Here is an 8,428-nt window from a genome sequence, read left to right as displayed (position 1 = left end):
GTCCACAACTTGCATGTCTCCAGATCAGAAGCACGGGCGTGTGGTTATGAAATCCTTCCCCATCCTCCCTACTCTCCTGAGCTTGCACCCTCTGACTTTCACCTCTTCCCAGCCATGAAGTTGTTTTTTTTTAAAGGAAAGCGTTTCCCAGATGATGCAGCCTTGATTTCTGAAGTCACGTCGTGGTTGGAGGAAAAAAAACCGGTCTCCAGAGCTGCATCAAACGATGGGAGAAATGCATAACTCTGGGTGGTTCCTATGTAGAGAAAGACTAATAACTGTGCCAAGTTTCGTTGCTCTAATGCTATTGGAAGTGAGTCAGGGGCATTACTTATTGCACGCCCCTCGTAAATTCACCCTCTAAAATTTTATAAAGTTTATACGCCATACGACTGAATTTTTTATATTACAACTTACACATTTTTCGTTGAATAGCGAAGAATTACTAAACAACTCTTCAGAAACAAATGAATTATTTCGCACCATACTTATTTCGCCAATAAAAGAAAGAAAAAAAAAACTCGGAAGTAATTATGAAATTTGAATTTCAACGTTTTCTAAGAAATTGAAAGGTGCTTGACTGAGCTTCAATTTCTAGTTCCTCCTTGTAAAACATTTGCAGCAGAGACTCGTCTCCTTTTTTATCACAACGGCAAAACAATCTTTTCTTTCTTCGTGTGCTTAACACCAAACAAAATTTCCATGAACAGAATTTCTTTCCAAGAACTTCTTTCGTTACAACTGGATTGTTTTCTTGCAAGCTACAACATCGTTGTCTTCAAATCTAATGTCATCAAATACATTTAATCAACATTTTGTTTATTTTATTCATCATTTCAATCCTCTCGTAAATTTTTTCATCTTTCAACTGTCAAACTATCATTCATAATTATTACCGAGTGGCTTTTAGCCTTGATAAGTCGGTACCCATTAGTAAAAAAAGATTGTATTATAATTTAATGTAACTGTTTAAACAACCTATACCTCATTTGATTCGCCTTTTATTCTTTTATAATTTTACCTATTCATATTTGGCTTTTAATTGAAATATTCTAGTGTTCACGTCAATTTAAAAAATAACTTCAAATTGAGGAGGAAAAAAGAAAGTCCGCACAATGGAAAAATTTTATTTAAATGTAATTTAAGGACATTAATGCAACACAAATAAAACAGGAACACAATGAACTAGTTAATATTTAGTAACATAGCCCTTCTTCAATTTGATAGCCTGCAATCTTTTGGGAATTTCTTGAATTAGACTGCAGCAATACTCCGGTGAAAGGGCATACCACTTTTCTTTAATTTTTGTCCAAAGTTCTTCCAAATTTGAAATTTTATCATTGCGTAGCTGTTGCTTGATGTAATGCCATACGTTTTCGATATGATTGGGGTCTGGAAATTGTGCAAGCCAATCCAAATATGGAATATCATGCTCTTCCAGGAACCTCTTGACATTGCCAGCTGTGTGAATGGGAGCATTATCGTGCTTGAATGATGGGATTATCATAAAAATTCCGACCAAAGTAGGGTAGAAAATGCTCAGTGAACATATTAATGTACATTGTCGAATGAATTCAACCTTGCAAGCGAACTATAGGCCCTGAATCATTGGTACTACAACAAAACTGAACCTCCACTACCTTGCAGAGTTGAAACTGAGCACCTAGGATTAAATTCTTCGTCTTTCCTCCAATGGATGTACTATTTACCATCACTGCCTAGCCTATTGAACTTACTTTCGTCGTTAAAAGCACTTTTGACCAAAATGAAGTCATGATCTTCATTGCATCTGACGAAGTCCAGACGGCGCTTTCTGTTCTTTACAGAAATCATTGGCTTGCATCTTGCAACATATACTCGCAAATTAAATTCCTTTAATCTGTTCTTGACAGTAGAAAGAGAGCACTTTTTAACAAGATTGCGCTGTTGTTAGATTTGAGGACCTGTTTCAAATCTGTTTCTTAGGCTGCGGATCTTTATAGCATTGTCTTTCCTGTTAGAACTCTAGTATGACCAGATTTATGGACATCACGAACACTTCCGGTGTTTTGGTGCTTTTGCACAGTCTTCCATGCCATTTTCTTATCACGTTTGCATCTGCGGCCGATTTCTCGATTGGATAAACCAGAAAGGTGGAGATTAATGAGCTCCTGACGATCACTAAGAGAAAGTCGTGGCACATGGACTAAATGTTACGTTGTATAACCTGGAACAACAACAATTACGATTAGAGATGCTTTGTTGCCTGTTGGTGGATATTTTAAACTGATTTAGGGGCGATAATTTAAGCTGATTTTAAGCGAATTTTGTCTGCGGACTTTCTTTTTGCCTCCTAAATTTCAAGTTATTTTTTTAAATTGACGTGAACACTAGAATATTTCAGTTAAAGTCAAATATGAACAGGTGAAATTATAAAAGAATAAAAGGCGAATCAAATGAGGTATAGGTTGTTTAAACAGTTACATTAAATTTAGCTTACAGTTGCAGGTTTTGAAAAACAAAACTACAAGTGCGGACTTTCTTTTTGCCGGCACTGTAGCTTTAATGAAATTTATTTTCGTATCTACTAAAAATCATATTTTGTTTGTTTCAATTAAATCTATTTAAAAATTATTCTGTTTATGATAATTTTACTTACCGGGCGCAAAATAACATGGGGGGGGGCTTTATTTGGGGGGTCTAACACCAGTGTAAATGTGTGACGTCACATTTGGCCGCCATGACGGAATGCAATTATTCAACATTATCAAATATTTCGAAAGATAATGCAATAAAGGAATATGCCGTATAGATTGTTTAAACAGTTTCATTAAATTTAGCTTAAATTTGCAGTTTCTGAAAAAAAAATTACAAGTGCGAACTTTCTTTTTGCCGCCTGTGTATAAATGTATTCGATATTCCTTTGTTTATTTTGAAGAAAACAAACAAACAAAGAAACAAACAAAAATGAAATAGAAAATATAGAAATTACACGGTTTCTTGGGCAGTTCTTTTGATTTTTTTTGTTCTATATATTTCAAATTCATTTACATAAAACACACCGATTTAATCATTTGTTTTTAATGTTTAAAAGAAATAAAGGAACAACATTTTTAATTATTTAATATTTTCAAAATAAAAACGAAAAAATAAAGTAATATATTATTTGTGTTGTAGCGGTGTAAGCTTCGAACCAATCGTCCCCAGTGCTGTAGCCCTGCAGGCAGGTAATAATGAAGACAAATACAGTTTTATAGCTAACAAAAAGTATATTAACAAAAGTATGTTACAGATGTACACGTCATGATTCTGGAACCATAACTGCCATAAATCGCTGCCCTATAGCGTGTTAGATGTGACTATATTTATAGTGTCTGGGTAAGTTCATAATTTCAGAAATTGGTATAACAATTTATTCCATAATAATTTGTTATCGTTTGGAGTTGACGGTGACTTAGGGTTTGACGGTGGCTGACGTTGACATGGACTGAAAACCTGAATGTACCAAGTTCGGATCCAGTTCGTTCCACAGAAACACACCCATCAAATTAACACGTGACTTTGTGTCTAATGCCCTGAAAAGAAAATCAAATAACAATTTGGTTTCAACTTACTAGATGCAAAACAAGCCCCCCCAAGAAAATACAGCATATATTTTGGACTAACACTAATGAAAATGTGTGACGTCACACTTGACCGCCATGACGAAGTGGACTTCTTCATCATAGCCAACAATTTTCTTACAAGAAAGTAAGATAAAGAGGAAAAAGATAGGAGAGTACAATGAGCGAAACAGAAGTAAAAATAAAATGACTCCCAGGAAACGCCAGCTTAAATGAAACTTTTGAGGTAAGCATTTTTGTCAGCCAGCTTTATAACCTTTTCCGCCCCCATTAGGCTCTTGCAAGGCTAACCTTTTAGTTAGCCTGTTATGAGCTCAGGAGATTGAACGCTGGTGATGAGGCTTTTTTTTTTTGGCTAGATTTGTCTGGTGTTATTTACTTCCTTCTCACCGCAGGAAGATGTGACACAAGGAAAGAAAGTGGAGGAGAGCTAAGCCATAGCCCCTGAAAGAAGAGTACACTGGCCTATTAAAATTGCCTGGGCAGTCCTGTCAGTATTCCTTGGTAGGGACGCCTCAGCAATAAACAATAAACTTACTCCACCCGAAAGATAGGTGGGAACGGCCTGAGAGCGTGGATCCCTAGGACTGCACAAGTCGTTCAGCATTTAAAAAAATGGTTTATACTCTGTTGGTTTTGGAGCCGAAGTAATTCCCGAAGTGACAGATAATGAAGGTAATTAAGTATCGTTAACAGAGAAGGAGGTCACAGTGCTTTCTAGTCAGCACTTTACAGGAGACCTAACCCAAGGGTAGCTGAAAGCAGTCGTTAATGGGTAGAACTCTGAAGCACACAGTATCAACGCCAGCGTGCTGCAAAGATCAATACTGAGTCCAATCCTCTTCATAGTCTTCATCAATGAACTCCCAAATCACATCATGAGATCATATGTTGACATTTTTTATGCAGACGACATTATCATCTATGGCAACGCTTCAAAGATCATTGATGATCTTGCTGATTCCCTCTCTTTCGATCTGAAGCATGTTGTGTAATGAAGAAAATGTGGCTGGTTACTTTTAATACATCTAAAAGCAAGTTTCTCTCTTTTCACCACTAACACTCGGATATTCACTTTGCCCCAATTGAACTGGACAACTCTCACCTTAAAAAAAACGTCCTGCTTGACAAGCTTCGAGTGTAATGTTATTGGAGTCGTATAACATAGGAAGATGTGACTCGTGTACATATCAGGTTGACAAGAAAATTCTTTTAAATTCAGATCAACATGTCTCGGCTCAAACAAAATTTTATTTATCGTAATAAGCAACATCAGAATCAACACAAGTGCATCTATGCCTGTAATGTAAAAATCTTGCGTTCTGGTAGCGATGAAGTCGCTGAATGTGTTTTTGATATCTCTTAGGGTTTTAAAACATTTCTCATGCAGAAAGTTGTCAAGATGCTCGAAAATTATTTTTTAGAATATTTGGTAGTGGAATGGTATGATTAAAATGAAGAATTATTTGGGTAGGCACAATTTTTTTTCTTTGTTTTTGTTTAACCTACTCTCCCCGCTCTTACTCCATTTCACTACCAAATATTCTAAAAAAATAATTTTCAGACTTATCCCTTGAAAAGTTAGTCTGAACGAAAAGCGCTTCGGGTGTATTTTAACGATCTTGTTTTTAATCGACTTATTTATTTTACTGAATTGTACATTTGTTACATGTAACTTCCCCCATTTTTTTTTCTTTTTCCTCACCCCGTTTTCCATCTTATTTTAGTCGATTGAATTTCCGCTATGGTTCACTTCTTTACAATTATTCTAAAATTTTGCCAATCGAATAAAGTTATATATATATATATATATATATATATATATATATATATATATATATATATATATATATATATATATACACATATATATATATACATATACATATATATATGCATATATATATATATGTATGTATGTATATATATATATGTATGTATATATATATGTATGTATATATATATGTTTATATATATATATATATATATATATATATATATATATATATATAATTATTTTTTTATATTATTAGATAAGTATTTAAGAACTGAATTCCCGAATTGATATTCTTGTATTAAAGCCACGCATAACCTCAGAAAATTATGGTTGGATGGCAAACGTAGTTTAAATCTTTGGTAATAAAATCAGTATCATGGTTAAGATATGCATTAGAAACTTATATTTTGAATAGGTTAGCCTAGTTTTAATTGGATTTGTTTAATTAATAAATAAATCATATATGCATATTAGGAATTTACCAAACCTAGAAACCTGAATCCACATTAAAACATATAATTCAACTAAACCTTTGAAATTTCGAACGTACAGAGTAACCTCCCTTTCTACAGCTAAAATATCCGATAATCGTGAATCTTAATAGGTAGGAACGAAAGAAAATAAAAATTAAAAATAAATCGAGATCCTTAATTTTAAATGGAGAATGAGAATGAACTAAGTATAAAGTAATGTTAAACTTTCTTTCCTTATTGAATAACTTTAAAAAAACAACTTTTCTTAAATCACATAAATAGGTTAGCCAATATTTTTGTAAATAAACAAAGCAAATTCCAGATAAGAAACTAACATAGAATCGCAACAATCTAACTTAGTTGATTAGTCCGGATTAGAAAAAAATAATTTAAATTAATTAAAGAAATAAATTAATTTAATTTAAGAAATCAATGAATAGTATTAAGAAAGCATATTAAATGAACATAGGTCATTAATGGTAACATTGTATGATAATTTGTTTGAATTTATTAAAATGGAGATACGAAAATAGGTAAATATATAAATCTTAAAAAAAATACTTTGAAAGGATGAGATATAGGTAAAATATTTTCGCTTGTTTTCTTTTCCTTATAAGGGAAATGGTTTGCATAATGTTTTATAGTTAAAGTGTTTTTTATTCAATACGTCTGAAGAAAGGTTACTGTAGTGAAAATTTTCAAACGACATGATGTTTGAATTTATCGGAATAGTCTTGAAACAATTGTAACTAACGATGAAATATACTAATTGTTGTTATCAACCCATTCTTTGATATCTTGGTTTTTGTTAAAACAATATATGAATGCTCAATTATGAAATATAATAATTTTGTAGCTTACAGTTTAAGTCATATCTTTTTAGCTTAGAATTTGTTAGCATATGAACAATTACTGAATTATATAAACCCAGTAAAATTCGGAATACTACAAATAAGAATATATATATATATATATATATATATATATATATATTTAGGTATATATATATATATATATATATCTATATCTAAATATATATGTATATATATTCTACAGAATATGCATATTCTTTAGAATATATATATATATATATATGTATATATATATATATATATACATATTCTAAACATATATATATTCTAAATATACATATATATTGTAAATATATATATACATTCTAAATATGCATATATATTCTAAATATACATATATATATTCTCTCTCTCTCTCTCTCTATATATATATATATATATATATATATATATATACATATATATATATTCTCTCTCTCTATATATATTCTGGCTCTCTCTCTCTCTCTCTCTATATATATATATATATATATATTCTATACTAGCAGTTCAGATCGGCTTTGCTCGGGCCTTATGTACTTTTAATAACTTTATGTGCATATGCATATATATTAAAAAAAGTTTGAGGAATGATATTCCGCATATAAATATACGGGAAAGAAAAAAAGAAAACCGGGATTATAATTATAGTATTTATATACAAGTCACCCAAAAGGTCCATGGTATTAACGAACCACTTCTCCCGCAGAGAGAGGGCTTGAGTGGCGCAATGCAGACAGATGCAAGAGTTTTAAGATGACAACTCGATCGATCTCCAAATAGAATTCGAAAGAAGTTGTCCTTCTGGATTATCCAATAAATGTTGTCCAATTGCGGAAGATAAATTATTATGGGTAGGGTTGAGGAGAATGTTATTTCTATTTTTATTACGAACACCTGAATGTACATATTGTCCAATTCTTGTTTCAAACTGAACGCTGGTTCACCCGACGTAGACAGCATCACACTGACATTGGAATTTATATATAATTTTACTAAGTTTAGTGCGAGGCAAACTGTTCTTTTTGAAAGAAGAAAATGCAGATTACGCATTGAAAATCACTCGAGATAGAACAGACGGAAAACAATTGTTAATAATCTGTTTAAGTTGATTCATGAGAGGGACACATTTTTCACCAACCCACGGCAACTTAAGATATACAGGGCACTTTGAAGAGCCAAAGGTTATATCTTTATTAAATTGGTTGATTTTGAATTTAATACATTTATCAATTAAGAATTCTGGGTGGCCATTATCGACCAGGATTTTCTTAATTTTAGTAATTTGAGTATCTAGCAAACAGGGGGGGGGACAAATAATCAAGACCCTATGTACCACATATAAATCAACGTAAACTTAGGTGTTTTAAGTGCAAGAGAACACCATTTAATATATATTATAGAACGGTAAGGGAAAGTTTTCTATATCTAGAGACAAAAACAAAACAAAACAAAAAAATCTCTGGACCTTTCAATCAAGATGGCGAGGAAAGGGAGAGCGTCCATTTTATCTCCATTGCAAAAGACAAAACGTGATGTAAAGAATTAAGACGTTTGAAGAATTCTAAAGCCTAGCCATGAGAAGGAAAAGCTGCAAACGTGTCATCCATATAACAAAAATATAAGGCAGGAATGTTATGTGGTCATTTGAAAAGTTTTAATTCATAAAACCCACGAATATATATATATATATATATATATATATATATATATATATATATGCAT

The sequence above is a fragment of the Euprymna scolopes genome, chromosome 26 (assembly GCF_053919585.1).
Source record: "Euprymna scolopes isolate OS-2025 chromosome 26, ASM5391958v1, whole genome shotgun sequence".
Lineage (NCBI taxonomy): Eukaryota > Metazoa > Mollusca > Cephalopoda > Sepiida > Sepiolidae > Euprymna > Euprymna scolopes.
The sequence above is the reverse complement of the archived record's forward strand: the minus strand, read 5'-3'. Positions refer to the sequence as shown.